This window comes from Furipterus horrens, unplaced genomic scaffold (assembly GCF_987537825.1).
Source record: "Furipterus horrens unplaced genomic scaffold, mFurHor1.1.pri manual_scaffold_1, whole genome shotgun sequence".
NCBI lineage: Eukaryota > Metazoa > Chordata > Mammalia > Chiroptera > Furipteridae > Furipterus > Furipterus horrens.
In genome coordinates, this window is record NW_028327171.1 from 91,169,440 (window position 1) to 91,184,110 (window position 14,671).

Consider the following 14,671-nt stretch of genomic DNA (forward strand, 5'->3'; position numbering starts at 1 on the left):
CTGTGAAATAGCTATGATTTAAGCTTTAACTGTAAAGACAGTTGAGATGGGTGATTTTAAAGTGTTATCTCTATTCTTACTTTTTATTGTCACTGTCTTATAAAGTATGACTAAAGATGACAATTTTGTTAAAAAGCATACATATACATATGTATATGTAATGTACATATATTTACTGTATATGTATATAGTGTCTATATATGCATATGTATCTCCCTGTAGTTAACTTTATCTATATGAAGATATTTTATTTCAGAAAATAGTTTGACAGGAGTCCAGACTATCAGCTTATCATTTCTAGGAAAAATGTTATTTGCCTTATGGTGGATCACAGTGACCTGAGGTGTGGAATTCATTGGCCAAAATTGCATAACAGCTGGTATGCATTTTCAGTACTATATTAATTGTATAACATGCCTAATTTACTACTGAGGAGATTAAAGGAATATAGAGTATAATGAGGTGGGTGGGGGACCTTATACACACACAGGACAGGGAAGGTTTTAGTTAAAGAATGAGAATTTTTTTGACTTACAAACATTATATGTTAAAGTTTTTTTTGTAAACATAATATATAAAAGAGCAAATTGAGGAAAACACAAGAATTGCATTCATGTAAGAAGTAGTTTTAAGATAGGAAAACTCTTATGAAAACCTGCATTGTAAAGTGGAGATTGAAATACATAACTGTTGGGAAAATGGAGACAGCTAGTGAACGATTTGGTGAAAGGCTGGATATTAAGACTGTTATTTGTGACCTGGCCTTGTTTTGGCTCTTAGAGGTCATGCTGACTTTTAGCTTAGAAATGCAACCTCTTTCAAAGCATAAACCTGAATTAAAAGTACTAATTTAAAAATTTGCTTTCTTGAGTGCTCTATTTTGTTTTCTTCAGGTGTAAAAATGCGTGAGTACAGTAGTCCCTCTCTATATCGCGGTTCACTTATTACGGCCTCACTGTATCGCGGGATTTTTAAAAATATTATATTTAATTATTTATCGCAGATTTTTCGCTATATAGCGGGATTTTGTGGTACTGTATATGTATGTTAAAGTTACGTAGGTTTAAGAGTGTAGAGTATGTTTAAGAACATACGTAGCGTTAATAAAAGTGTGGAAAAGGTTAATAAGGGAGTGAGAAAGGTTAATAAAGGACTGGGAACAGTTTATAAGTGTGTGGGAAGGGTTTTTAAAGCCTTAAAAAATATATAAATACTAAAATAAATGTAAGGTTCCTACTCCATGGATTTTTACCTATTGTGTGTGTGGGGGCGTCTAGAACATAATACCCACAATAAGTGAGGGAATACTGTATACTATTTTCAGGAAGTTGAGGAGAAAATTTATTTCCCTTTCTTCTAGCATTTTGGCTATTTTTGTTGCTTCTGGCTCCATAAATGGAGAGGCATCCGTACCATGCCTTGTATCATGCCCAGCATTTTTTGGGGGGTGAGGGGAGGATGTAATTGTTCCTTAGCAAATAATTGCAGTCCGAAATGACTTTTATTGAACTTGATTGAATTAGGGTTATGTATGAAAATGAGTTAGTTAAAGCTTAATCTATTAACCAGAGAATTGATGAAAACATCAGAAAAGCAGTCATTCATGGGGATTAAATATCCTTCCATGTAAGTGGGCAACACGGTTGCCTTGGAGTCCCTTCTGCACTGACTAGGTGGTTGTGACATCAGAGTGCAAAGCATACAGTGTTGTCATAGAAGGGGATATTGCCATGATGCGACTTTGAATGTTATACTGGACATTAACACTAATTGGGAGTCTGCCTCCTTGTAAGTAGTGGCACCCCGCCTTTTTTAGCTTTTAAAATATAGTAACCCCAAGGGGCAGTTTGTAAGCTGTGCCAGAAATCCTGTTGCTTTGAGATACTTCAGTGGTTGCTTAGGCCAGATCTTTAAGATAGAGTACTTGAGAAACCTATTGTGGTAAGGGGCAAATAATAGGTATTTAGTAGATAGCTGTCCCACCTGCCATGATGAAGTTTTTCAGAGGGAATCCTGAGCCGTGCCACATAGTCCTAGCTAGGTGTGCATCCTTTGGGACGCAGTGCTATGGGTGGGAAATGGAGGTCTTGTGCAGGGAAAGGGAACAGGTTCTTAATGAGGTAGTGGGAACTAAGTCATGGGGAGTCAGGAGTTCAAGATCTTATGTGGGCGAGAGTGGGGGTTCAGAGGAAGCCAAAGTGGGACCCAGAGAACACAGAGAAGCATGAGTTGGCTCAGGTGAAAATCTACCCTGGCTTTGATCTAAGGGCACATTCAAATCACTAATTTGCAGGGTTGTGTTCACACTTAGGCATCTCCCCCTGCTTGCCCGCCTGCCCTCCTGACATGTCACACAGCCGTCCATTTCCATCACATTAGAATACTTTGTGAAGTACTTGTAACTTAAATGCAGGACAGCTTATACTGAAACTGCATTTCTGAAGCTACTTACGTGGGCATTTGTAAAAGCCAGGTAAAATCTGGAGTCTGTAAGTTTGGCTATCAAAGGAAGTCTGTCTCTAGCAGGGTCTTCAGCCTTGCAAATGATTCTGCTCTTTGGCTGACTCCCTGGCTTCTCTCCCCTAGTCAGTGAAGTCCAGCATGATTTCTCTGTTATCCTGAGTTTAAAAACTGATATAGGCCACAGCATAGGCAACCTCATTCCTTTCCACTCATCACAGGTGATAAATTATTGAACAGTAATCAAAATAAGGTATAGTTATGGTCCTTTTGGGGGTATATATAAGATTGTAGAAACAATCTATAAGGGTACCTGAAGACTATTGAGAGTATTTTGATTTTAAAATAAGTTCAGTATCTAGGATATATTAGCATATGCCATTTCTCAGATAGCATATACTCACTTCTTAGACAAAAAAGTAAACCAATCTTTAAACCAAAATAAGAATTAAACCCATTCTGTCAAAATTAATGGTAGAACCCCTCTCTCCATTTTGGCAGTACAAATTGTATTGAATTTTTAATTTATACTAATTGATTTATCTGACATTTATAGTCATTTTTTACTTCACAATTTTTACTCATTTATTTTACAGTATTTATTTTATGGTTTTTCTCTGTACTGACTTTTATGGAGTTATATGAAGAAAAAGTATGCAAAGTATATATGAAGAAAAAGTATACAAATGAATATATGATAGTGTATGTAATTTCTTAAAGGAGCATTTTAAATAATATTAGTTGCCTATTTTATGATAATTAAGAATTACATGTTGCCTTAGTAAAAACATAGTCATTTATTTTGAAAGTATTCATATGTGTTCTTTGTAGTTAGCTTCAAAGATCTGAATTTATTCTTTCATCTATACCTTTGTTTTAAAAAATATGGGTGAGCAGTATCTTGTGTGAAGCTACATGAGACCGTGTAATATTTTATTCATTCTTTCCAGCTATTGTTTTCTTCAGTAGCACTGGGTAACAACTGAATCACCTAAATCTCATAGGGTTACTCAGTTACTCACATGAATGATTACACATTTTTGGTTAATTTCTATTTTTTATTCTTTTTAAGAATTTTTAAAAATTTTTTAACTACAGTTGCCATACAATATATTAGTTTCAGGCATACAACCCAGTTATTAGACATTATATAACTTACTAAGTGATCATCCTGATAAATCTAGTACTCATCTGAAATCATACATAGTTATTAGAATATTACTCGCTATATTTCCTATGCTGTACTTTACTTCTTCATGACTATTTTATCCGTACCAGTTTGTACATCTTGATCCCTTAACTTTTTCACCCAACTCCCCTCCCATCTGGCAACTGTCAAAATGTTCTCTGTATCTATGAGTCTGTTTCTGTTGTGCTTGTTCATTTATTTTGTTCAATTGTTGATAATACATATTTACTGCCATTTTATTCATATTTTTTTATTTTCCTCCTCCTCCTAGAAGACTCTAGAAGTCTGTGACACTGGTTTGGTGGTGATGAACTCTTAGCTTTTTCTTGTCTGGAAAACTCTTTCTATGTTCTTAATTCTAAATTATAGCTTTTCTGGGTAGAATAATCTTGGTTTAGGTTCTTGCTTTTCATCACTTTGAATATTTTTTGCCAATCCCTTTTGGTCTGCAAAGTTTCTATTGAGAAATCAGCTGGTAGTCTTATGGGAACCCCCTTGTAGGTTACTGCTTTTCTCTTGCTTTTAATATTCTCACTTTGTCTTTAATCTTTGCATTTTAATTGTGGTGTATCTTGGTGTAGGCCTCTTTGGGTTCATCTTGTTTGGGAGTCTGTGCTTTCTGGACTTGTATATCTCTTTTCTTCACGAGTTTAGGGAAGTTTTCCATCATTATTTTTTCAAATAGGCTTTCAATTTCTTGCTCTCTTTTCCTGGCACCCCCATGATGCGAACGTTAGTACACTTGAAGTTATCCCAGAGGCTCTTTACACTATCTTCTTTTTTCTTTTTGCTGTTCTGAGTGGGTGCTTTTTGCTTCCTTATATTCCAAATTGCTGATTTGGTTCTCAGCTTTATCTCTTCTACTGTTGATTCCCTGTGAATTATTCTTCATTTCAGTTAGTGTATTCTTCATTTCTGACTCATTGTCTTTTATGGCTTCTATGCCCTTCCTTGTGCTATTGAAGTCCTCACTAAGTTCCACTACTCTTCCTCTAAGTTCATTGAGCATCCTTATAACCAGCATTTTGAACTTTGTATCTAGTAGATTGCTTATCTCCACGTCGTTTGTGTGGTATTTTTTTCTGTTCTTTCATTTGGGACACATTTCTTTAACTCTTCATTTTTGGCAGCCTCTCTGTGTTTATTTCTATGTATTAGGTATAGCTGCTATGTCTCCTGGGCTTGGAGAAGGGGTCCTGTAGGGTCCAGTGGCACAGCCTCCCTGTTCACCCAAACTGGGCTCTAGGTGCGCCCACCCCCTGTGGGCTTTGTACACCCTCCTCTTGTAGTTAAGCCTTGATTGGTATTGGCACGTCAGTGGGCAGGATTTACCTCCAAGCAGATTGGCTGCTACCACCATGGAGGATTAGCTGTTCAGGGGCTCACCCCATGGAGCAAGCTCTGGTGCTTGCTGACTCTACCCCTTGAGTGTGTCACTTCTGGAGATGGTTGGGTATTGCTTTGATGTGATCTGAAGCTGTCCATCATGTACATTGGCTGTGAGGCCTTCTAGAAGGTGTAGGCCAAAGTCAGCCACAGACTGTGCCCTGCCCAGGGCTACTCTGCATGAGCTACAGAGTGAACTGCAGATAGCTGCTACTTGTACTGGGCTTAGAGGTGTCCAACAGAGGCCAAGCTGCAAACCAAGGCCAGCTGCTGCTGCTGCCAGGACTGGGGCCACTTAGTGAGAGGTACTGGGCATGCTGAGGCCAGATGCTGCTTGTTTAGAGAGATTTTAGGAAAGTCTGAAGCATGAGCCAAGTCAGGAAAAGCCATTGGAAACCACTTGGGTGGGCCCACTACTTGGGTGGGGTTGGGACACAGGGAATCACCAGTTTGAGGTGAACAGTGATAGCTAGATGATGGACATGCAGATATGGCACCCTCCTACTGGCTGTTTTGGGGGAGGGGGTCAGCAAAGGGACAATGGCCTCTGGCAACACTTCTGTCTGGGAAAAATCTTCCTCTCCAGCTCTCACTCTGATGCTAGAAAACTTAGTTTCTCCCAGTATGTTCCAGGTACCTATTGAGCTACTTGCCCCAGTGCTGGAGCTTAGAGGGAGTGAGTCTGAGTAAACGCTATGTGTGGGCCATTTAAGAGGAACTGCCTGGGAGTTCAAAAGCTGTAAGGCTCACTCAGCCACAATCCCTGCTGGTTTCCACAGCCTGCAGTTATAGGGACTTCTCTTCCTGGCACTGGAACCCTGGGTTGGGGAGGCCTGGTGTGGGGTTGGGACCCCTCATTCCTCAGGGGATATCTCTGCCACTGAGATGTCCTCCCGATTTTTATCCGCCACACATGGGTGTGGGACCAGCCCCTTCTGCTCTCTGCCCCTCCCACCAGTCTCCATGTGGCTGCTTCTTTATATTCTAAGTTGTAGAACTTCTGTTCAAATGGTTCTGAATGATGGTTTTTCTGTAGCGTAGTTGTAATTTTGATGTGATTGTGGGAGGATACGAGTATGGCATTTACCTATGTTGCCATCCTGCCTGGAAGCCAGTCATTACACATTTTGATATTTAATGTGTAAGAGCCAGTTCTTCCGTACCTTAGTGACTGATTAGGGAAAAAAATTCCAGCCAAACCATAAAATGACTAAATTATTTTGATAAACCTGTAAGCTGGTAAGTGATACCTGGTTTCTGGAGTGTGTTATAGTATACTGATCATAAAGAGATATATTGTCTTAATCTACAGGGCCTCAGAAAATTGTCTTAGTTGAGTGTAAATTAGTGTAATTGAAGCACTGTAGAAACTAAATGAATGTCTCACATAGAAACTGAAATACTTTAATTCTCAAAAATGATACAATTTAGGTATATGTTTATATTTGAAGTATTATGTCAAATTTTCCCTTTAATTTGTGTGGACACCCTTTTGCTGATTTTGATCTTCTTTTATTTACTAGATCACTTGTAGCTAGAAAGTAATTTTTTATTTCCGGCTCTTTTCTATTTGTGTGTGTCCTCCCCACCCCCTGTTTTTAAAAACAAACTATCTTGCTCCACTCATTAACTTTAAAATATATTAATTATCCAAACCACAGTTAATCTGGTTGGATTGAGCCAGTCATTTATAGAACTTAAAATGACTAGTCAGGATGCTAGCATACATCATGTTTTTTCAGGGGATTTGCCAGTAATTCTACATTTACTTTTAGCCAAAAAGTTGAGAAGTGATTGCTGTAATTCTTTGTTTCTGTAACTTTTATCTCAGAATTCTCATTGTGTAATTTTAATGACTGTCTTGACAAAAACACTTTAGTTTACTTTTTCTAAATAGTGTTAACATAGGGATTTTTACTACTTGCCTTGATTTTGATGGTTTGGCTGTTAATTTCATTTTGGGGTATTGTTATGGTAAAGAGCAGTGTTAGCTTTGATTGGAAGGCCTTCATGGTACACCATTTTAACTGCTTTGCTGTGATCTTTCACAGAATCCTGCTGCATCACGGGAGCTAGGAATTCTGATGTTCTATTGACATCACAATGGAAAGTCTTGACTTGACCGGTAAGAACAGCACTGAAGGTGCCATCTTACTTGCTTAACTCGAAGCAGTGAAGCAGTCAAGGAAGGACTACGGTCCCTCAGAGTGTATCTCAACGTTTTCTTATCTGATAGAGTCACCTTCCTTATTGATCAGGGAAGTGTGATAATTGTGTATTTTTTTCTTGTCAATTTTATTATATTTTTAAAGTTTCATTTTAATCTCCATCATCAAGTAAGTTGAGTATTTCTTTAAAATTTATATAAATTAACTATTTCAAAGTCTCTAATTTGTTTCTCCATAGTAATGTACCGTTGGTGAAATGTCAATTTTTTTCAAGTCCTAAATATCTGCGGTTACATAACTAAATAGTAAATTGGTCTATTCCCCAAAAGCTATTTTTGTACTGCCTTAGGTTTTAATTGAAATATTAATCAGTATCAAACCATTATGGAGGGTATTCTTACCTATAAAAAGTAACAGTAATAGAGGAGTGTATAACAATTATGATACTGTTTTGAATGTGAAAACCACTCAAAGAAGAAGTTGAGATTGTGAAATATATACATGTGACAAATTATATCAAACTTTGAAACTCACAAATACAACTGTCCTCTTATATATGTTATTTTCAAAGTTGTTTTTTCAGGAAATTTTTTTTAATGGTTTAATATATGACAATAATATATTAAGATTAATTTTAATAACGGTTACTTAATGCATTCAGCTTTCTCATTTGAGAATAAAATTTTTGATTGCTCAGTTGATACCTGAACACTTTATGGTGAATTGATCATTTATAAGACCGGGAATTTGATGTAAATTAAAATGAACAAGTATAGAAAATACAGTTAAGTACAGTTTCCAGGGCATGAACTTATTCTTTAATTTTTGATTATTTGAAAATTAATCTTAAATCTTTTCTGTTTTTAAGTATTTTTATTTGTTAGCTTATTAAATCTGCCTAGAATATCTGTGTGTCTCATTTTAGTCAATAGATGGCTGAACATTGTTTTTATAATGTGAGCATAAATATAAGGCCTATGACCATTCTTCTGAATGTCATTGTGTAGGATTGTACACATAGTAAAAATGTATGCAGTTTAGCTTGAATGTGTATTTACTAGAAATTTAAACACCCAACAAAATCTTAATGCCAATGAGAAGATTAGGATTTAATTATCACCTTTCCTCCTTTCTATTCTGTCCTTTAAAATGAAATTAAGATAGACAAACATAATATAGATTTAAGAATGCCAGTTATTGTACAGTTGACTATGGTTTTACTGAATCAGCAAAATGAACTATAGAATTTTTAAATATTGATACTAAAATTTCAAATAAGGAATTTGAGCATAGTGAGATTTAAAGAACCAACATGTAGCAGTATTCTGAATTTGCTAAACATGAATACATATAAGTAAAGGAGGACACTATCTGATCTGTTCAGAAAACTGAACTGTTAATCAGCATTAGTACGACAATCATGACTTTTAAGTAGCCATTTGATCTATGATTTCTGAAATATTAATCAGATTATTTCAATAAAATATTTTTATTATAAGCAGAAATTGGCAGAAATTCAAATTGCTGATAAAATTTAAGAACATCAATTAAAGATGACTAACACCATATGCTTCTCGCTTACATATATGTTCATCTTAAATGTAGTGTTAACTAAGAAATAGAAAAGATGCCATTCAAAACCAGTAATAATTTAGGAAAGAATAGCCTAGAAAATATTTTGTGGCAAAAGGATGCCAGGGTCCAATAAATCCAAGAGCCATGATATATCATTCATCTTCAGCAAAGCTCCATTTCGTTATCCATAGAGTTCCAAAAATTTAGTGGTTCACTCATGATTGTGTTCCTGATGAGTCTGCTGCGTGTCCTCTCCATTCCGGGGCCAACGCTGAAGGCGCAGCCGCTCTATGATGTATAAGTATTGGGGCAGGGGAAAGGGATGGTGGTAAAATGGTAGCTCTTAAAAACTGCTGCTTGTAAGTGGATGTCACTCCCTTATGTTTCCTTGGCCAAAGCGTGTTTTATGGCTAGCCCTCATCTCATGGGGTAAGAGTGGCCTTTTAAGAGGAGTGCAGTAAGAAAAAGCTGATAGGGCAGCACTGTGCATATTTTCACTATAATATCTAATAATATCTAACAGAGCAACAGAGAATACATAGTGTATTTTGCTTCCAAGAAGTTGCTGTAGTAAATGTATCTTTATCATGTAAAATTATTTGACCATGAATCCTTTTCTTCTTACATGGAACATGTGAGCTGTTACACCTTATCTCTGACAAGTTTTAAGGAATGAGGAATTGATATAATTCACGTGTTTCTTGATGTTTTTGAACATTATGATTTTTTCCACCATGCAGTGAGAGTCTGTGGTATACATAATAGACTTAAATTATAGTTTTTATAAGTAGGTTTAAAATAAATGAAAATTACTGTAGACTGAGCCCTCTTTAGTTTGCATCCAGAATTAGAGAAGGGAAAAAATAATACTCATTATAATTTCTTACCTATGTTTAATAGGTTTCAGAACTTTGACAAATGTTAACAAATTGGATATAGGAAGAGAATGAGAAAATGGGTGCTTTGCTTTTTCCTATAGAATATAATAATTTTACCAGATAAAAGTACCCAAATACCTCCACTTATGATCAATTTCAATAATCATTCTAGAGAGAAAGAATGCAACGCTGTAAGGAGGTTAACAATTGTATACCTGGAGTTTTCTCAGGTACTCCACCTGAGGTCATATTCACTGTGTGGATAAAGATAATGTAAAAATCTAGGAGTATGTAAAGAATGCTTTTTTTTTTGATAGTTTACAGTTCCTTACAATTAGGGGAAAGGAACATTCTTAGACATCTGTGGATTCAGACAAATAGGCACTAGATCTAGCTTTGTTTAATCGAAGGAATTTGGGCAGTCATTTAACCCCCCTGAAATTCTTTGTTGTCCTCTTAGCATGGGATAAAGATCTCTACCTTGTGGGACTGTGATAATTAAATGACGTAATTGTGTCAAGTGACTGACTGATAACATTGCCTGGCTCATGGGAAACACTCAAGAAATAGTACTTTTTAAAAAAAAGAAAAATGTGATCAAAATTCAGGAGTTTTGAATGCACTATAAAATACCTTTAAAACATCTGACAGTGTGTGTATATGTCTAAAGCGTGTTTGTGTATTTATATAAACACACACACACACACACACACACACACACACACACACACACACACACACACACACACACACACACACCCCTACCTCCAGAGTTTTAAAAAATTATCTTGAATGCATAAGAACCTTTGTATTCTTCTACAGTTCTACTGAAAATTGGAAGTGGCTTTATCCTTATCAATGAATGGGTGAATCCTACAGAAATAGTAGCTATCCTATAATCTAATAATTTCTTTCTTGCCACTGAGAATGTGGAAGTCCAAATGTGGATTTATGGCCTTTACTTTGAATATTAATGAGGTCAGCATCAAAAAAATAAAATTTTCTTGTATGTACCCTAGCCAGAGATCGAATTCACCTTGGTGTATCAGGACAACTCTCCAGCCAATTGAGCTACCTGGCCAGGGCTCAAAGAAATAAAATTTTATATAATCTTGTGGCAAGATACAAGAATAGGAGATAGTGCCACTGAAATTTTCTTAACCATATAGAGCAAATGCTATTGGTTTTCAAAAGAATCTGCATTTCAATTTTCAAGACTTTTTTGTTTACTATTTTCCAATGAGGTTAAATTATTTAGATGCCTTTGAGGACTTCTCTAGACATTATCTCATATACTGTCAGAGTCAGGCACAGCATGACGATGCTTATGGTGCAAAGCTTTATGCTGTTTCTAAAATGAAAATTAAATTTGTTTTAGAATCACACATACATAATAATTCAGGGTGTGTGTGTGTGTGTGTGTGTGTGTGTGTGTGTGAATTATTCTTTAGATTGGCCCAATCCTATGTCTTTTATAAATGGATCATCTTTGTAACAATCAGCCACTCATTTAGCTGGACTATCAGAGTGAAACTACCTTAAAAATATAAGCTTCTCATTTTTAGAGATTTTTATTGTTTGCTTGGGCTTTCACAAGAAAATACCACAGACTGGATGGCTTAACAGGTTTTTTTTTTCCCACAATTCTGGAGGCTAAAAGTCCATGATCAAGGTGTGGGCAGAGTCTGTTTCTGAGAGTGTCTTTACATGGCCTTTTTCTGTACATGAGAGAGAGAGCATTCCTTGGTGTCTCTTCCTTCTCTTATGAGGACACCAATTCTGTTGGGTAATGGCCCTAACCTAAAGACCTTACTTAGTTAACCTTTACCTACTTACAGGCTCTGTCTCCAAATACAGTCACTTTGGGTTGGGCTCTGACATATGAATTTGAGGACAACCAGTTCCATCTATAAGAGAAGTGATTGTTTTTCTGTACCAGAGAGTTAAATGAAAGCTAAAAGAAAATACTTTATATATTACTTAATATATAAATGGGAAAACCTAGTTTATTATAGTCATCTAAGATTCTAAAAATGCCTTTGGATCTTTGAGGTGGGAGACATTTGAAATCACTGAATTCATATTTTTTTCACTTTGAAGTCACTGTGCATGAAAAGGAGTCTCTTACAAGTGAAAGAATCAAGTTTAAAAACTTGAAAACCAGAGCATTTTGTATAATGAAGGAATTACATCATTGTAAATATTAATTTCCATGTGTATTCATTGTAAGAATAGAATGTATTTGGAAATTAGGTTGAGGAATAAGACAGTTATTCTTGGGTTATGGTTATATCTGTTTCTGCTTACTTAAAATCAATCCAATTCACGTTTTCCAAGACAGTATTCTTTTACTTTGTGAATCAACTGTGAATTCAAGCAGAGAATGGTATATATGGTACTTAAGATTTTGGTAAACAGAAAGAAAAGATTATGTATTTAAAATAATACCAACAGAATTCTAGAAGTCCTAAATCTGTTATATCTACTGTTTTATTTTCCTACCTCCATCTGCTTTTTAAAATTCCCTTTTCCCTTCTTTCTTTCCCTTCTTTCTTCTGATGGGGGCTCTTCAGTCAGGTAATAGTTGTTTGAATTTCAGTAGTCTAAATGCAATTCATTGAATTATAGTACTTCTTTCTTTCTACTTTACAGTAGTATACTTGTTCTATTGGGTAAGTCAGTTGGTGAATATTTGGAGTAAGTGATGGGTAAATAATGCATTTACCTATTGGATATTGGTGTAGGCTCAACTGAACTTAGTTTTATCTTTGAACATTTCTTTAAAAGATGTGTATGTATTCTACCTCTAGAGTAATTTCAATTTCTGGTGAGTTGATGCCTATCTGATACAGAAGATACACATATAATCCAAAGGAGCTAAACTTTTGTGACTTGAACACTTGATGGGTAAAATTTATCATCTCACCTCATGTGTTTATGGACTAAAGGATAAGCTATTGAGCAGTATTCTAGTTTTTGGTTGTCAGTTTAATTGGTGGTTGAAATCTTAATTTTCTCACCTATTCGTGATTTCAGTTTTCCGCAAAACCTATATAAAGAACAACTCAAACCCGTAGTCCTCTATATAATGCATTTTGACAGTCTTTTTCTTCTTAACAATAAGATCAATCTACTGGTTGTGAAATTTTCTAGTTAAGGACAGTCTAAATAAGTTAAGGGGTGGCTTTACTCCATGCTTTAATATTACTCTGAAAGGTAGTGGATGAATTGAGTATTTTTATATTGAAGGCTATATATCCTCTGATCTCTGTTATAGAGAAGTATGTTTTCCAGAAAAATGAATGAATATAGTGGGACAAAATTTCTCATAACATTTCTCTCAGAATTTCTGTGCATTTTAGTATAGAATATGTGCTGTGTTTCCTGGATATTCTTTATAAACACATATAAGTGTTGTATATATGAGTGTATACATATAATTTTTTCATATAACCTCTTTGAGAAGCTAAGGGACTTAAATTTACACTAGAGAATATTTTCTTCATGGCTGTATCCGCAAAACGTAGATATAGTGTCTGGCAAATGGAAGTTGCTTGGTAAACATTTGGTGAATTACTATTGCAGGAGTTTACATTTCTTTAATTCTGTATTCCATTGAACTTGGTGTTAATAAGCATCTTCTGGTCTACCTGGAAATAATTATTTTTCCCAGTCTGAGTTCAGGGAGAGGAATGTTCTTCTAAAATAAATATCTCACTATAGGGGGGATAAATGATAATGGAAAAAATTTAATTGCAAAAAGAAAGATCCCTGACTCGTGTGGCTTAGTGGGTTGAATGTCATCCCACAAACTGAAAGGTCACCAGTTAGATTCCTGGTCAGGATACATGTCTGCGCTGTAGGTTTGGTTCCCCGTTGGGGTGTGGATGAGAGGCAACTGATCTATGTTTTCCTCACACACCGATGTTTTCTCCCTTTCTTCCCCTCTCTCTAACAATGAATAAACAAACAAGTAAAAAAAAAAGGCAAAGAAAATCTCTCTGTGCCTTTAAGTTTGCAATTAGTTCTTTAATCAGTAAGTATTAGTGGGTTTAAGAACTTAAAATGAGCAGCAAAATAATCCAAAGTACACTTTTAGGTGTTTTATTCTAGCAGGATGGGATGGGAATTTTCAGAATATTTCCTTATTCAAATTGACCTATAAAGATGATACATATGATTATTATGTTTAGGTTTTATATTGACCTTTATAGCCTGCTTACTTAAGTTTGCAATTGTTCTTCATCTGCCATGGTTACGTTACTCTCTTGAAAAAAGTGGATGAATTATGTAATTATTTCAGTGTTCCTTAGTATTTACTATAGACCATTTATTACCAGGTGTCTCTTCATGGCAGAAAGACTGCACTTCAGGTAATGTTTTAAGTTACTTAAAACTATTACCACAAGTACGTGCAGTGCACAGGTTACTATTTTTTTTTTTAATTTTATTACAGTTGTCCCAATTTTTTTCCTTTTTCTCCCCTCCACAAAGTCCACCCCTCTAGCCCACAGTCAGTCCTCTCTCCATCGTCCACGTCTCATTCATGCATGTTCTTTGACTAGTTCCTTTGCCTTCCTTCAACCATTCCTCTCCACGCCCCAGCTCCTCCCCTCCTACAGCTGTCAGTTTGTTCCATGGTTCCATGTGTCTGATTCTGTTTTTCTCATTAGTTTATTTTGTTCATTAGATTCCTCTTATAAGTGGGGCCATATATGGTATTTGTCTTTCACTGACTGGCTTATTTCACTTAGCATAATAGTCTCCAGTTTCATCTACCATGTCGCAAAAGGTAGGAATTCCTTCTTTCTGCTGCGTAGTATTCCCCTGTGTAAATGTACAGTACCACATATTTTTAATCCACTCATATACTGATAGCCACTTGGGCTGTTATCAACACTTGGCTATTGTGAATAGCGCTGCTATGAACATAGGGGTGCGTAAGTTCTTTTGAATTGGTGTTTCAGGATTCTTAGGGTATAGTCCCAGCAGTGGAATCGCTAGGTTGTAAGGCA

General features: G+C 35.9%; 1 protein-coding gene across 2 annotated transcripts in view; it reads left to right on the top strand.

The window, feature by feature from the left end:
- Positions 1 to 14,671, top strand: part of BBX (BBX high mobility group box domain containing) — a 259,093-nt gene that overhangs the window by 104,869 nt on the left and 139,553 nt on the right. For both annotated transcript variants that reach the window (XM_090276338.1, XM_090276346.1), the window contains exon 4: positions 7,087 to 7,160. The gene's annotated coding sequence lies outside the window, so the exon portion shown is untranslated. The remainder of the gene's footprint in view (positions 1 to 7,086; positions 7,161 to 14,671) is intronic.